General features: G+C 38.2%; 1 long non-coding RNA gene across 1 annotated transcript; it reads left to right on the plus strand.

The window, feature by feature from the left end:
* The first annotated feature begins 4752 nt into the window (after positions 1–4752).
* LOC108517941 (uncharacterized) lies at positions 4753–17922 on the plus strand. The gene is made up of 3 exons (XR_001882252.1): positions 4753–4845; positions 12599–12885; positions 17621–17922. It is a non-coding gene; the product is annotated as an uncharacterized LOC108517941 (long non-coding RNA).
* Positions 17923–18158: the final 236 nt, after the last annotated feature.

Consider the following 18158-nt stretch of genomic DNA (forward strand, 5'->3'; position numbering starts at 1 on the left):
ATTTTGGGTATATACCCAGTAATGGGATTGCTGAGTCAGATGGTATTTCCAGTTCTAAATCTTTGAGGAATTACTACAGTGTCTTCCACAATGGTTGAACTAATTTTCAGTCCCACCAACAGTGTAAAGTGTTCCTATTTCTCCAAAAACTTGCCAGCATCTGTTGTTTCTTGACTTTCTAATAATTGCCATTCTGACTGGTGTGAGATGGTATCTCATTGTGGTTTTGATTTACATTTCCCTAATGATTGGTGACGTTAAGCTATTTTTCATATGTTTGTTGGCCACATGTATGTCTTTTTTTGAGAAATGTCTGTTCATATTCTTTTTTGATGGGATTGTTTGTTTTTTTCTTGTAAATTTGATTAAGTTCCTTGTAGATTCTGTATATTAGACCTTTGTCAGATGAGTAGATTGCAAACATTTTCTCCCATTCTGTAGGTTGTCTGTTCACTCTGATGCTAGTTTCTTTTACTGTGCAGAAACTCTTTAATTAGATCCCATTTGCTTTTGTTGCAATTGCTTTTGGCACTTCCGTTATAAAACCTTTTCCTGTGTCTATGTCCTGTATGGTATTGCCTAGATTTTTTATATGGTTTTTATAGTTTTGGGTTTTACATTTAAGCCTTTAATCCATCTTGAGTTAATTTTTGTACAAGATGTAAGGAAGGGATCCAGTTTCAATTTTCTGCATATGGCTAGCCAGTTCTCCCAATACAATTTATTAAATAGGGAATCATTTCCCCATTGCTTGTTTTCACTGGGTTTTTCGAAGATCAGATGGTTGTAGATGTGTGGTGTTATTTCTTAGTTCAATATTCTGTTCCATTGGTCTATGTGCCTGTTTTTGTACCAGTGCCATGCTGTTTTGGTTACTGTGATTTTGTAGTATAGTTTGAAGTTAGGTAGTGTGATGCCTCCAGCTTTTTTTTTTTTTTTTTTTTTTTTTTTTTTTTTTTTTTTTTTTTTTTTGCTTTGGATTGTCTTGGCTATGCAAGTTCTTTTTTGGTTCCATATAAATTTTTAATTTTTTTCTAATTCTATGAAAAATGTCAACGGTAGTTTAATGGAGATACCATTGAATCTATAAATTGCTTTGAGCAGCATGGCCATTTTCATGATATTGATTCTTCCTATCTAAGAGCATGGAATGTTTTTCCATCTGTTTGTGTCCGCTTTGATTTCCTTGAGCAGTGATTTGTAGTTCTCCTTGAAGTCCTTCACTTTCCATGTTAGTTGTATTCCTAAGTATTTTAATCTCTTTGTGGCAATTGTGAATGGAAGTTTGTTCATGATTTGGGTGTCTGCTTGTCTGTTGTTGGTGTGTACGAATGCTTGTGATTTCTGCACATTGATTTAGTATCCTGGTACTTTGCTAAAGTTGCTTGTTAGCTTAAGAAGCTTTTGGGCTGAGATGATAGGGTTTTCTAGAGATGGAATTATGTCATCTGCAAACAAAGACAATTTGACTTCTTCTTTTCCTATTTGAATATCCTTTATTTCTTTCTCTTGCCTGATTGCCCTGGCCAGAACTTCCAACACTACATTGAATAAGAGTGATGAGAAAGGAAATCCTTGTCTTGTGCCAGTTTTCAAGGAAAATGCTTCCAGCTTTTGCCCATTTAGTATGATATTGGCTGTGGGCTTGTCATAAATGGCTCTTATTATTTTGAGGTATATTCCTTCTATACCTAGTTTGTTGAGAGTTTTTAACATGAAGGGATGTTGAATTTTATCAAAGGACTTTTCTGTGTCTATTGAGATAATCGTGTGTTTTTTGTCTTCAGTTTTGTTATGTGATAAATTACATTTATTGATTTACATATGTTGAACCAGCCTTGCATCCCAGGGATGAAGCCAACTTGATCATAGTGGATAAGCATTGTGGTGTGCTGCTGGATTTGGTTTGCCAGTATTTTACTGAGGATTTTTACATCAATGTCCATCAGGGATATTAGCCTGAAGTTTTCTATTTTTGTTGCATCTCTGCCAGGTTTTGTATCAGGATGATGCTGGCCTCATAAAATGAGCTAAGGAGGAGTCCCTCCTTTTCAATTGTTTGGAATAGTTTCAGAAGAAATGGTACCAGCTCCTCTTTGTACCTCTGGTAGAATTCAGCTGTAAATCCATCTGGACCTGGAATTTTTTTTAGTTGGTAGGCTATTTGTTACTGCTTCTATTTCAGAACTTGTTATTGGTCTATTCAGGGATTCAACTTCTTCCTGGTACAGTCTTGGGAGGGTGTATGTGTCCAGGAATTTATCCATTTTTTCTAGATTTTCCAGTTTATTTGCATAGAGGTGTTTATAGTGTCTTCTGATGGTTATTTGTATTTCTGTGGGGTCAGTGGCGATATCCCCCTTATTGTTTCTGATTGTGTTTGTTTGAATCTTCTGTCTTTTTTTCTTTATTAGTTTTGCTAGCAGTCTATTTTACTGATTTTTTTCAAAACACCAGTCCCTGGATTCATAGATTTTTTTGAAGGGTTTTCCTTATATCTACCTCTGTCAGTTCCACTCTGATCTTGGTCATTGCTTGTCTTCTGTTAACTCTGGAGTTTGTTTTCTCTTGGTTTTCTAATGTTGATGTGATGTTAGGGTATTGATTTGAGATCTTTCTAGCTTTTTGAAGTGGGCATTTAGTGCTATAAATTTCCTGCTTAACACTGCTTTAGTTGCATCCCAGAGATTCTGATATGCTCTCTCTTTGTTCTCAAAGTTGGTTTCAAATAACTTTTTGATTTCCGCCTTAATTTCATTATTTACCCAGCAGTCGTTCAGGAACAGGTTGTTCAATTTCCATGTAGTTGTGTGATTTTGAGTCGGCTTCTAAATCTTGAGTTCTAATTTGATTGCGCTGTGACCTGAGAGACTGTTTGTTATGATTTCAGTTCTTTTGTATTTGCTGAGGAGTGTTTTACTTCCAATTATGTGATCAATTTTAAAGTAAGTATCATGTGGCACCAAAAAAAATGTATATTCTGTTGTTTTGGGGTGGAGAGTTTTGTAGATATCTATCAGGTCCACTTGGTCCAGAGCTGAGTTTGAGTCTTAAATATCTTTGTTAATTTTCTGTCTCTACTACTGACAGTAGGGTATTAAACTCTCCGACTATTATTGTGTGGGGGTCTAAGTCTCTTTGTAGGTCTCTAAGAACTTGCTTTATGGATCTGTGTGCTCCTGTATTGGGTGCATATATATTTAGGATAGTTAGCTCTTCTTGTTGAATTGAACCCTTTAACATTTTGTAATGCTCTTCTTTGTCTTTTTTGACCTTTGTTGGTCTATTTTGTCAGAAACTAGCATTGCAACCCCTGCTTTTTTCTGCTTTCCATTTGCTTGATAAATTTTCCTTAATCCCTTTATTTTCTTCCCTTTATTTTGAGTCTATGTGCGTCTTTGCACATGAGATGTGTCTCTTGAATACAGCACACTAATGGGTCTTGTCTTTGTATTCAACTTGCCATTCTGTGTCTTTTAATTGGGGCATTTAGCCCATTTACATTTAAGGTGAATATTGTTATGTGTGAATTTGATCCTGTTATCATGATGCTGGCTGGTTAATTTTGCAGACTTGTTAATGTAGTTGTTTCATAGTGTCATTGGTCTGTACTTCAGTATGTTTTGTAGTGGCTAGTAATGTTTTTTTCTGTCCATGTTTAGTGTTTACTTCAGGAGCTCTTGTTAGACAGGCCTGGTGCTGACAAAATCCCTCAGCATTTGCTTATCTGAAAAAGATGTTACTTCTCTTTTGCTTATAAAACTTAGTTTAGTTGTATATGAAATTCTAGGTTTGAACTTCATTTTTTAAAGAATGTTGAATATTGGCCCCTAGTGTCTTCTGGCTTGCGGGGTTTCCACTGAGCGGTCTGCTGTGGTAGACCTTTTTGTGGAGTATCTTATTGGGGTTCTCTGGATTTCCTGAATTTGAATATTGACCTGTTTTACTAGGTTGGGGAAGTTCTCCTGAATGATGTCCTGAAATGTGTTTTCCAGCTTTTTTGCATTCTCCCCATCTCTTTCAGGTACTCTGATTGGTCGTAGGTTCGGTCTTTTAGCATAGCCCCATAGTTCTTGGAGATTCTGTTCGTAACTTTTCATTCTTTTTTCTCTAATCTTGTCTGCCTGCCTTATTTCAGCAAGATTGTCTTCAAGCTCTGATATTCTCTCTTACATTTGGTTGATTCAGCTATTGATACTTATGTTTGCATGACAAAGTTATCCTGCTGTGTTTTTCAGCTCCATTAAGTCATTCATGTTCCTCTTGAAACTGGTTATTCTAGTTAATAACTCCTGCAATCTTTTATCATGGTTCTTAGCTTCTTTACATTGGATTAGAACATAATACTTTAGCTCAGCGAAATTTATTATTACCCACTTTCTGAAGCCACTTCTGTCAGTTCATCCATCTCAGCTTCAGCCCTATGTAGTGCCCTTGCTGTAGAAGTGTTGTGATGATTTGGAGGAAAAGAGGCATTCTGGCTTTTGGAATTTTCAGCATTTTTGTACTGTTTCTTTCTTATCTTTGTCGATTCATCTACCTTTGATCTTTGAGGCTGGCTGTTGCCCTTTGGATTTCTGTGGGGTCACAGAAATCCAAAGTGGGGTTTTTACGGGTTCTTTTTTGTTGATGTGGTTGTTGTTGTTGCTTTCTGTTTGTTTTTCTTCTAACAGGCCCCTCTTCTGCAAGTCTGCTGCAGTTTGCTGGGGGTTCATTCCAGACCCTGTTCACCTGGGTATCACGAGTGGAAGCTGCAGAACAGCAAAGATTGCCACCTGCTTCTTCTGCAGAAGCTTGTCCCAGAAGGGCACAGACCTGATGCCAGCTGGAGCTCTCCTGTATGAGGTATCTGTCGACCCCTGTTGGGAGGTCTCACCCAGTCAGGAGGCATGGGATCAGGGACCCACTTGAGGAGGCAGTCTGTCCTTTAGCAGAGCTGGTGTGCTATGCTGGGGGAATCTCCCTCATCAGAATCAGCAGGTCTTTTCAGAGCCAGCAGGCAGGAAAGATTAAGCCCCTTGAACCTGAGGCCACAACTGCACCTCCCCACAGGTGTTCTGTCTGAGGGAGATGAGAATTCTGTCTGTAAGCCCCTGGAGCTGCTGGACTTCCTCCTTCCAGGTATGAACGATCTAGAGAAGCAGTCTGTCCACAGCCATTTTGCTGTGCTGTATGGAATTCCACCCAGTCCAAACCTCCCAGTCTCCTTAGCACTGTCAGATGAAAAACGGTGACTAGAGCCAGAGTAATGGTGGTCACCCCTCCTCCTGGGAGCTTGGAAATCCCAGGAAGACTCCAGATTGCTGTGCTGGCAGTGAGAATTTCAAGCCAGTGCTTCTTAGCTTGTTGGGCTCCGTAGGGGTGGGACCCACTTAGCGAGACTGCTTGGCTCCCTGGCTTCAGCCCCCTTTCCACGAGAGTGGATGGTTCTCTTGTCTCGCTGGAGTTTCAGGTGCCACTGCAGTATGTAAAAACTCCTGCAGCTCAGTGCCTGCCTGAATAGCCACCTGGTTTTGTGCTTGAGACCTAGGGCCCTGGTAGGGTAGGCTCATGAGGGAATCTGATCCTTGGATTGCAAAAATCCGTGGAAAAATCATGGTACTCCTGGTGGGTATCACAGTCCCTCACTGCTTTCCTTGGTTTGAGGAGAGGTCCCCCCATGTATGCACTTTAGTTCTGTGTGCCTAGTTTAATGTTTTGTTTGATCTGCATACTTGGGTTAATATGTTTGTGAATACTCTGATTTTGGTTTGGTTATGTGCATCTATAAATGGTTTGGCTCTTATTAATTGTTTCTGAAAATAGTCCAAGAGCAAAAATAAACATTCTAAATGTTAGGCACAGTGTGGCTAATTAAAAGCCACTAGGGCAGTTACCACCATCTAAAATAACCCAAACTTCTGATATTTTCTGGTAGGATTTATAAGATTTTCTCTGATCTTGAGTGGTTAATAAAAAATAAATGAGATTCTCAAACATTAACACATGCCAAGTTTTCCAAAACTCCAGTTGGGTATATGTTATGGCCTATTCTCATAATCATTTTTTAATTGATGTGAAAATTACATCAAGGAAAAATCAGAGAGCTCAAATGTCATTATTCAAACTTGGTTAGCTTATTAGAAAACTGCAAACAAATTACAGAGTTTAAGAAGTAGAAACTTGTAAGTTATCTTTCTTATTTTTTTAATAGGGACAGGGTATCAGGCTGTAGTACAGTAGTGCGATTATAGCGTGAAGTAGAGAGGACCATATATTGTACCCTACCCAAGTCTTGTCACATCTCAGATTTAGTTTTTGTTATCCCATCTGACTAGTAAATGGCCATGGGGACAATTGACTTACCTATGACAATAACAGCAGAGGCTGACCAGTAAGTTGTGGCTCATGGAAAATAGAACCATCATGCATATTAATTAATTGTGAATTTAATTGTGAAATGTAAATGTTTTCTAAGTACCATATTAAGTCTTGGATTTCACAAGACTATAAACTCTTTGAGGTCAGGAACTAATTGTAATGGTAGGTATGCAACATAATACTCAACATATGTTTTATTCCCAAATTAATATTCTTCTTTTATTCATAGATATACATACTGGTCAAATATAATGTGTAATTTATTGATAAATATGGTAATTGGTAAAATGCATTGGAAATGAATGGACATTATTCTTGCTACTAGGCACATAATTAATTTGACATTAGAGATATACTGAATATCAATACTATTCATTAGGATTTTCTATGTATATAATCATATAGTCTCATAATACATTTGTATTTCTTTCTTTTCAACCTTTATTACTTTGCTTCTTTTTAACAACCTTATTTCTTCAGCAGGACCTACATATGATATTAATAAGAAGTGGTGAAAGTAGACATCTTTGATCTGGGAAAGTGTTCACTATTTCACCATTAAGAAATATGTTCGCTGTAGGTTTCTTTGCAGATGCCTGTTGTAAGATTGATTTAGTTACTCTGTAGTTATAGTTTGCTAAGAGATTTTTTAAAATCCTGAATTGATGTTAAATTTTGTCAACGTTTTCTGCATGCACTGAGATGTTCATAAGATACCACTAATCAACACCACTAAATTTATTAACATAGTGTATCAGGGATACCTTATTTGCATGACTATAAAGGCTAGTTTTGGTAAGATAATAGAACCAACATAGACACTAATCATATCTACAAACAGTATATTGTTGTTTTATAATTTGCATGCAACCAATCTTATCAAGGGTGTGAGCAGAAAAATTCCTGGAGGAGCTAATCAGAATACGGGAGTATGAGATCTCTTATCTTACACTCCATGGCAGTTGCTCCCACTGAAACATGCACAGTATGCTGTCTCTCTTCTGTTCTCCTTCTGGAAGGTCTAGTTTTCGGAATTTGCTCTCATGAGGGATTTCTTATTGGATTCAATCTAGAGCAATGGCCTAGGAAGCTACCAGGGAGAAAGCATCCATTTGATATATTTTAAAAAGGGCCCCGAGTCTTTATCCCCCCAAGGCACTGCTATTTACTATGTTCTGAATGTTCGTTCCCCCAAATTTATATGTTGAAATCCTAATCCCTAAGGTGATGATATTAGGACGGCGAGGAGGTGTGTGCTGTGGGAGGTGATTAGGTCATGGGTACATAGCTTTTATGAATGGGATTAGTGCCCTCATAAGAGAGGTCTGAGAGTGATCTCTCACCCTTTTAACCAGGTGAAGACACAGTAAGAAGATGCTGTGTATGTTAGTCTATTTTCGCATTGCTATAAAGAACTACCTGAGACTGGGTAATTTATAAACAGAAGAGGTTTGACTCATGTTTCTGTATGGCTGGGGAAGCCTCAGGAAACTTACAATCATGGCAGAAGGCGAAGGGGAAGCAGGCACCTTCTTCACAAGGCAGCAGAAGAGAGAGTGATGGAGGAGCTGCTAAACACTTTTAAACAATCAAATCATATGAGAACTCACAATCACGAGAACAGCATGGGGAAACTGCCCCCATGATCCAATCACCTCCCACCAGGTCCCTCCCTTGACGTAGGATTACAATTTGAGATGAGATTTTGGGGGGACAGAGAGCCAAACCATATCACTGTGTATGAGCCACAAATTCAGCCTTCACCAAACACTGAATCTGCTGGCAACAGAAGGCTTTATGCTTCATAGCCTCCAGAACTTTGAGAAATAAATTTATGTTGTTTATAAGCCACTTAGTTTATGGTACTTTGTTATAGCAGCCCAAATGGCCTAAGGCATTAATGGACCATCATAGGCACTCACCTAAGGGCTTTTACCTCTACCCCAAAGGAATATGCATGTCAAGGAGAATGAATGTGTATAAATAACAACATTTGGTCCACAAAAATCAAAGTATTCTATTTTGGAGATTTGTTTGTTATGGTAGGATAATCTTGTAATAAATATAAGTAATTTGAGAAGGCTACCACTGATCAGTTTTCTGTTTATTACAAGGAAATCAGTAGAGTAAATGCAAAAATCAGTAGCTTACTGTAAATCTTAGATACCTACTACTTTGGTAAAAGTAAATAAATGTTGCTATTAGGATAGCTTCTGTTTCTTTTTGATTATTTCAACTGCTCAGGAAGTTGTATGTTCTTGTGTAACCCTTTGCTACAGTTCTTCCCCTTCAGTGCCTGTAGTAAGAAGCATCCATCCTGAACTTTTTGACTTTTTGTTTGTCTGTTTCCTATTTTTAATAAAATGTATTTACTTGGTTTCCTATTTATATGCATTCCTGTAAAATGACGGAAGACAATCAGATAACCAAAGCTGCTTTATTTATAGCTAGAAAAATCTTAACATAGGCTCTTTATGTACCTAAATGTTAGAAGGGGAACATCACGCACGGGGAACACTCACGCACGGGCCTATCGATGGGACGGGCGAGCGAGAGGGAGGATTGCATTGGGGAGCTTACATACATGATATAAATGGATGAATTCGATGGGTGCTGACGAGTCGATGGGACAGCACACACTAGGCGGGGCGGGCGTCACCAAACACTGCATAACATCACACATATGAACACAAACCTGCACCTATCACCATTACCCCTAGAACTAAGCAGTATGAAATAAAAAGAAAAAAGAAAAAAATAACAAAAAAGAAAAGAAAGCTGCAAAATATCATAAACGCCTAGGAGGTAGCTAATTCTGTTAATATAATAATTCATGTATAAATAGTGCATAATGTGCAAAACAGGCTTTTAAAATTAGAATTAGTCTAATGATGGTTCAACTTCCTCATCTGTGAAACCGGCATAATGATAATATCTCTCCTGTAAGTTTGCCATAGCAATACGAGATGACACATAAAAAGCTTTTCTAGTGTTGTGCCATGGTAAATACTGAGTAAACATTAGTTGTATTATAATTATTTCTAGACATTTAGCAGTTTAAGAATATGTAGATTGAAGTAAAGGGATCAGAGTGTAAACCTTTTTTGAAGTTAAAACATAAGGAGAAAAAAAACTAATTCCTAAAAGTAAACTTTTACAGTAGTAGTTTTTTCATCCTTTGTACTTAGTACTACCCCTTTGGGCAGTATATAATGTGTTGTGTTACATGTTTCAAGAGTACTTTATAGCGTCCATTGGTCATATTTCATTAACAAAGGTATAGTTTTACAAAAAGAAACTCTAACTTGAGAGAACATGAGAGGCAAGGTCATAAGGAAGAGCAGGGCCCCCCATAAATCAATTAAGGGTGACAGCTGGGCAAACGGGAACCAGAGGGGAGACAGAGTGATGGTCTCTGCAATGCAGGCTAAAACACTTCCGAGAACTGAGTAATCCACATTTCAACATTCTCAAATAGTACATACTAATTTTTATAAATGTCAGCTTGATGAATGCCTTTGTTACAAAACAAAAATCCCTAGACTGTCATGATGAAGGTACGAAACACAAGGAATTGATAAAGTCCAAATCCACATGGGGTAGATAGACACGTAATCATAATAAGACCATACAATATGACTAAGATGCTTTGACAGCTTGCAGAAAGATACCAAGTTTTGCTTGGGGGCTTTGGCAAGGACTGCATGTAGGAGGTGACACTGCATCAGATTGTAAAGCCTAAGTAGAAGTCATGGAGTAGTAAATTGGGGGCTCTGGGAAAATTAATGTTTACTAAACTTGTCCTACATGTTGTCTTGCGGTATTGTGGTCAGTGTTTCATGAATATTGCCTTACTTGAACCCTGTGATCATCATATGGCTGGATATCTTACCCCGATTTTACTGGTTTTGAAATTAATGGTCATAAATAACAAAGGCTCAAGTTTACACAGTTTGATAGAGGCAGATGTGACCTCTGAATCAATGGTTGCATGACTGCATGTTTCTTCTACTTCAAAACACTGCTCTGAGAACATTCTAGGAAAAGAGCCTAGAGTAGCAAAGTTATGTCATTTTGGAAAAAATGGCAAACTGAAGAATGAGTAAGTAGGTCAGTGTCACTAAAGCATGTAGTTATAGGAAAGGAAGAAGGTGCTGCAAAGAAATGAAGTTGAAGGATTTTCTCATATTCCATTCTCTGTAAGGCTTGTTCTTTAATTTCAGGATTTATATTCACTCGCACCTACTTACTTATTCAACCAACGCCTTCTCTTTTCATACACACCATCCACACATCATATCATCCAGCTACAATCTCGTGTTTATAGGTTTATTCTCTTTTTTCTCTTTTATTCTTACTATCATCTTTGTCTTTATGAAAGAATTATCCTAGTCATAGAGGTTTTTATCCCAGTATTTACATTAAAAAGTATAGGCACTCTGTTTCCCAGACTCCATCTTATAATGTTGAACTTAAGAATGAACCTTAAATTAACCAGTTGTAACTGATCTGTAGGCATTCATGTCTCTTAGAAGCCAACTTTTAACATTTGATTTACGTTTCTGTTGAAAGGAATTCTGGTCAAAATAAATTAAAGCCCAAACTTTCTAGTTCAAAATTCACTGGCCTATTTTTCAGCAGTGGTGTTCCATTTCACATAAAGATGGTTTGGGTGGCTCTAGTCCTGATCTAGGCTGGTTATTGAAAGTCCCATGACATCGTTTTAAAAAGAGCTGGAAGTGTCAAACCTAGAGTTTTGGTCAAACTCCAGGTTAGATCATTAGATTCAGCCTCTTAAATCCTCTCTGTGGCTTCTGATGGTATTCTGGCTTGTTTTCTCAGACTTCTCCTTGATGGTTGAGAAGCTCTCTTCAATAGTCAAGTGCATGCATATACTTGCCTTTGGTACGAAGATCCAAGTGAGCAAATCTATAGATTAGGGAGAGTCCCACAAAATTCTCTTATTGTAATAAGAGAGGAGTCTCTGGGAATCCTTTTGTTCTGGCAATCTATTGCTATGTAACAAATCACCCCAAAACTTAGTGGTTTCAGATAATGACAAAGTTTATTTTACTTGAGTTTCTGCAATCTATGTGAGGTTTGTGTAGACAAATATTTCTGCTCTACTTGGCATCAATTGTATTATTCCAAAACTTGGGGACTGGAATCATCTGTGGCCCAATCACTTGCATGTCTGGCAGATGATGCTAGCTGTTGGCTGGGACCTCTGGTGGAGCCTTTGGTCAAAACATCTCGACATGGCCTTTCTGTTTGGCCACTTGGGTTTCTCACAGCTTGGCTGTTGTGTTTTATGTGTGATTATCCTGAGAGGTTGTCAAGTTGAAGCTGAATCATCTTTTTTTCTAACTTAGCCTTGGGAATTATGCGAACACAACTTCTGCAACATTCTGTTCATTTGGAGTCATTATGTTCCGTCCATATTCGGGGAAAGGGAATTACATGTTACCTTTTGAAAGACAGCATGTCAAAAAACTTGTGGATATATTTTAAAACACTGCATTTACTTTCTCGTCTCTACTTAAAATGAGAAAATGGAACATCAGAGAGTGGCAGAGCTGTGATTAGATCTCAGGCTGTCTGACTTTGAATTGATTTTTTTCTCAATGTTAAATGTATTTGTGAACATTTTAAGTTTCTTTTATGATAAAGAACTTACACTATTTTGTTGAAATTAGGCATTGTCAAATCATGATCTATAGGCCAAATCTGTACTGTTTGTTTTTGTAAGTAAAGTTTTATTGTGACACAGCCATCTTTTAAAATTTCTATATTTTCTATGGCTGCTTGTTATTCAATATTGCAAGCAGAATAGTTGCAATAAAGACTTTATGGGCTACAAATCCTAAAATATTTACTATTAGGCACTTTACAGAAAATACAGGCCAACCCCTGCTTTAGATTGTCAGTCTATTGTACACATAATTTCTGAGCTTGAGGAGATGGGCCACTGGCTTAGTGCTAACAGAACAGCAGGGTGCTAGACTGATGGAATTCTAAAACTACTGACCTTTGGTCCCAGAGACCAAAGCATCTGGATAGTTGGACTACATATACCAAGTTATATAAAATGAACGAGAGGTTTATAAAAACCACATTTGTTTTGTCAGTCGGGGTTCAATCAGAAGAACCAGCAGGGATTATCCACAGAGACTTAACCTTTTGCAATTTTGGGAGGCGATTCAATAATAATATGGGAGGCTCTTTTCTTCTCTATCAGCCTGAAGTCATCACAGCAGCCATTTAAGAAGGAAACCACGGACAAAGTGGAACCTGACAGTCTGAGCTAGAACCCAGGAGGAAAAACTGGGACTTTCTGGATGAGTTGGCTTATGAAGATAAACTGGAACCCATGTCCACCTCTTACTAAGAAGTAACCCTTGATAACATGGGTGTCCTGTAGAAGCCAGTCCCCTTTTTTATTCGCCTGGCTCAAGAGATGCTGAAGAAGGAGCTACAGCAGGAACAGGGGATTATACAGGAATGAAACTGAATGTTGCCACCAAGGTAAGTTGGCAGGTAGAACTTGACTGTGTAGTTACTGTATCTCATACCCAGCTCCAACCTCTGGAGTATAAAAATAATCCAATGCGACTTCACTTCTGTCTTGTAAATCTCACACCAGGTGCTTCTTGAGGCCCATACTCACAAGAATCATGTGGGGAAGATAATATGAGAAATGGAGATCATCCAATTGACAAAATACACATCTGTCACATCATGAAAATATTGCTATATACAGGGAGCTCCATGTCTTATTGAATAATGTTCCACAGACATCTCAGAGTCTGTACATACTCACCAAACTGACCCTGATCTTCTGTATCCCATGCTTGATGATAATGCCACATCAACTCTGTTGTCCAGGCCAGGGACCTGGTAATATTTGAAGAGTTTTCTTTGTTCTCCAGCCAGTTGTCTCAAGTGCCAATTCTATCTCTTAAGTGTGTATCTGATTGATTCCTTCCTTGCTACTGCTCCTACTTTAGCCATCACCACTCCCCATGAGATTACTGCATTGACATGATGGGGCTTTCCTGGTTACTAATCTTAAACTCCTTCAGTCAACTTCCTCACTACTCTCTGAGTAGAAAGTCTAAAATACAGATATCATGACCTCCCCCCAACCACCACCCTGAAAGTCATTTTATGTCTCCTTATATTATTGAACACAATGTCTCAATTCAACATGGTATACAAAGCCATCCATAATTTGAACAACATCCTCTCTCTCCATTCTCTCACATTTAGATTATATCCTGGCCCACGCTATCCTTTCATAAGTCTACCAACACTCCATATTCTTTCACATCCCCATAGTTCGAATGTGCTGTTTAATCTGTCTTCTCCAAGCATTTGTACTTCCTGCCAAACACACATACTTTCTTCTCCAGAATAACTCATATTCATTCTTGAAGACTTGATTCAAGTTTTTTCTCCTCTAGGTGCCTTCTACAAACCTTCTTTCCTCTGCTCCAATTTGGGAAGTGCTGTTCCCTCTATACTCTCATCAACCATAGCAGCCTAGCCTATGTGTGTTTTAGATTTGTCATACTTTGTTATAATTAACTGTAGGTTTATTAATAATGATAGTAATGATAATTATGGTATCTGTAGGTAATTGAATATAAACCTCTGTGTTAAAGTTGTACCAGAAAGCCATGCTTGGAGTCCAAAGTGTCAAGGTGGCTCTTCTTATCAGAGACTCGGGGGAGACTTGGACAGGAAGGATATTTTTTGGCAAAGCTTAACTGGCAGTCCCCATAGGCTGTTTCTGGTTTGGATGATGCCCTTGCATGAGAGTTTGGTGCTTGATTGGATCACACCTTTTGGTGCTGGCCCTGTCATCAGACTATGGGAGGATCACAGATAGCACCGCAATCCTGCCATTCAACACTGCCCCATTGTGCTCAAATACAAGCTTATCGCCTGTACTTGGATATGTTCTTTCTTCAAAGACCCCTTGGTCCATTACATGCGCTGACTGCCAGTGGCCTACCTTCCTTCTGGGCACCGTAAACAATATCATTTAATTCTTAAAGCAAACCCATTAAGTGGGTAGCGTTATCATCTCTATTTTAAATGTGAAAACTGGCCAGAGTTGACATAATTTGCCTACAGTTACATGCCTAAGAAGAGAGGCTCAAACTTGACTTTTAACTCTGTGTCATTAGTACCTCAAACAGAGTCTGGCTAATAGGAGGCACTCATTAAATATTTACAAAGTTTTGGTTAAATAGGAGGAATAAGTTTTTTAAATCAATTGCACAGCATGGTCACAATAGTTAATGTAATGTATATTTCAAAATTGCTATGAGAGTGGATTTTAATATTCATAGCACATGCAAACAACGTAAGTATGTGAGGTTATGGATATGTTAATTAGTTTGATTTAATCATTCTATAATGTACACATACATCAAAACATCACATTGTACCCTATACATATATATAATTATTTTTCATCAATTAAAAAACTTTAAAAAGATTAATGAATGAACAAGTCAGTGAATGTTAATTTCAATCTTTTAACATGGTCCTTAGGTTTTAATACCTTAAATCAGAAAAAAGGCCTTCAAGCTGGTAATACTAGTCTTTATAAAAACCTGGTGGAAGGCATATTTTTGGCAGGCAGACCATTCAACTATCTTGGATTACACCATACAGAGTGTGCACTCTAAGTTCATATGAAGGGCCACCCTTCCAGGAACTGAGACTTTTGTTCTCAAAACGTCCCAAACACTGATGATTACTGCCAGTTCTGGCTGAAGTACAATGTCATTACTTAATCCAAATGTCCAAACCATAGCCACATTTTATGGTGAATGAATAATAAAATGATTGATATTTTAGATATTACCAAAATATAAATTGCATTAAAAATTTAAGAACACAAAACTGCATTAACAATTGAAAAAGATAAAAGTACAAATTAGGAAAATGAAATAAAACATATCTTAAACATAGTGTTAGGAAGATGTTATAAGAGAAAGAATGGGAAATCAGTTTTCATCCATTAGAATGGCTAAACTCAAAAAGAAGGTATGCCGCACACATCGATTGTTCTTTTCTGCCACCTAGCACCCAAACTCTCTCTGTATAGTTTGATGAATTCATACCTTATGAGTTTTGGTGGGAAGCACAGACTGCCTCCTACCAAAAAAGTTGAAAACTTTTAGATGCTACATTTTACAGTTTCCTGTGTAGTATGATTTAGACTCCTTCAAGTAATATGAGAAACAGACATGGTACCTTTGATGGAAAAGCAAACTTTTTTCCTACTCTCTATTCTCAACACTGCACTTCACTCTGGTCACCAAAATTGGTGTGAGTTTTTCCCAGACACCAGACAGTTCTCTAGTGGACACCAGCTTGGAGTGCTCTAATTCACCCAGCTATCTACTTGGAATTAGTGGCTGATTTCATAGGTGGAAGGCTCAGTTCCTCAAGACTCCCCCCAACTTCAGATGCCAATCACATGCTCCAGGCTTTGGCCTGTGCTTCTGAACAACCAGCTATAAATTGGGGCTTCCATGACCTCCTTCTTGGGTTCAATTAATTTGCTATAGTGGTTCATATAACTCAGGGAAACATTTTATTTACATTTATCCATTTTTTATAAAAAATACTACAAAGCAAACAGATGATCTGCCAGGTGGAAGAAGTGCATAGGCAAATGTATATGGAAAGAGGTACAGAGCTTCCATGCCTCTTTGTGTGCATCATCCTCCAGGAACTACCACTTATTCAGCAGTCTAGAAGCTCTCTGCACCGTGATCTTTAGTTTTTTTATGGATGCTTCAGTACATAGGCATGATTAGTTAAATCACTGACTGTTAGTGGCCAGCTCTACCTTTTGCCCTTCTCCCCTCCTCAGAGATTGGGGGCTGAGATTGAAAGTTCCAACACTCTAATCACATGATTTGTTCTTCTAGCAGCCAACCAACCCCAATCATGAAGCTATGCAGGTACCCACCAAGAGTCACCTCATTAGAACAGAGGATGGTTCTATCACCTAGGAAATTCCAAGGGATTTAGAAGTTCTTTGTCAGACACTCTTAGCACTCAGGAAATTATAAAGGTCTTAGGAGCTCTGTGCCAAAACTGGGCTCAAAGACCAAATATTAGAGCAAAAGATTATCTTAGCATCCCTATCTATGAGGGTATTAGGAGCTCTGTCTCAGGAACCAGGTGCAGATACCAAATATATATTTCACAATATCACAGTAAGAAATTCTCAGCCAGGCGCAGTGGCTCATGCCTGTAATCCCAGCACTTTGGGAGGCCGAGGCAGGCAGATCACCTGAGATCAGGAGTTTGAGACCAGCCTGGCCAACATGGCGAAAACCCATCTCTACTAAAAATACAAAAATTGGCTGGGCATGGTGGTGCATGCCTGTAATCCCAGCTACTTGGGAGGCTGAGGCAGGAGAATAGGTTGCAGTGAGCCAAGATTGCGCCATTGCACTCCAGCCTGGGCAACAGAGCAAGACTCTGTCTCAAAAAAAAAAAAAAAGAAAAGAAAAAAAAAAATTCTCAAGGCAGTTAGTTACTGCAAGTTTAATTTGTTTGGTGCAGAATTGGTAGTAGTGTCAATTTTTATTTCCCATGATTTTGAAATGGTCTCAAGTTTGTTTTGTCATTAAGTTAATTTATTAAAAATTGAGAAAATAAAGGCTGGGCACAGTGGCTCATGCCTGTAGTCTCAGCACTTTGGGAGGCTGAGGTGGGCAGATCATGAGGTCAAGAGATCGAGACCATCCTGGCAAACATGTTGAAACCCTAAAACTTCAAAAATTAGCTGGGTGTGGTGGTGCGTACCTGTAGTCGCAGCTACTTGGGAGCCTGAAACAGGAGAATCGCTTGAACTGGGGAGGCGGAGGTTGCAGTGAGCTGAGATTGCGCCACTGCGCTCCATCCTGGTGACAGAATGAGATTCTGTATTTAAAAAAAACACAAAAAAAATTGAAAAAATAATACTTGTATATGTTCCTGGGGTATGTGGTGATGTTTCCATTCACATAGTGCATAGTAATCAGATCAGGGTAATTAGCATATTCATCATCTCAAACGTGTATTTTCTGATCACTTTTATGCCATGGCTTGACTGTTGTTCTGACTATTTGTCCCTAAATCTGGTTCTTCAGCTTCCCCAATGATTCTGTGAGCTACTGATCATCCTTTAACAGCCTTTTTATGATTAAGTCACCCAGGATAGTCTCTGCTGCTTACATCTTCACAGGAAGAAGAGATCTCTAGACATGGAGCAGCCATCTTGTGGATATGAGGGAAGAGCCAAATAGACTCCAAATCGGTTAACACAGAGAACTAAAACTATGGAGCTACTGAATGAACCAGCTATGGAATTGCCTGTATGTGGACATTCAGATGGACATACCAGATAAAATTCTGGACTGGTAAGAGTGTGGGGAAATTGTCAGTCTTAAGCAGTGCTGATAGAGGTGTGAATTGGTAAAACAATTTGAAAAGTAAGTTGCTAGATTTTTACAAAATTAAAAAAAAAATGTATTCTCTGACCCAGTATTATCTTTTTTGGGAATCTATTTTACAGATTAAAAAAGCACTAGATTGTTGTGTACAAAATACATATATGTCATATACAGTTATATATATGTCATATATATTCATATACATAATTATGTGTCAATTAAAATACCTGAAGGGATGGTCAATATAAAGGGTATCATCCAATTTTTAAAGAAGACAGGAATAAAAACCTCTCTGTGCTTTTTTTGGGGATCTATTTGTATGGAGTAGGT

Source organism: Rhinopithecus bieti, unplaced genomic scaffold, assembly GCF_001698545.2.
Source record: "Rhinopithecus bieti isolate Rb0 unplaced genomic scaffold, ASM169854v2 scaffold_1295, whole genome shotgun sequence".
Lineage (NCBI taxonomy): Eukaryota > Metazoa > Chordata > Mammalia > Primates > Cercopithecidae > Rhinopithecus > Rhinopithecus bieti.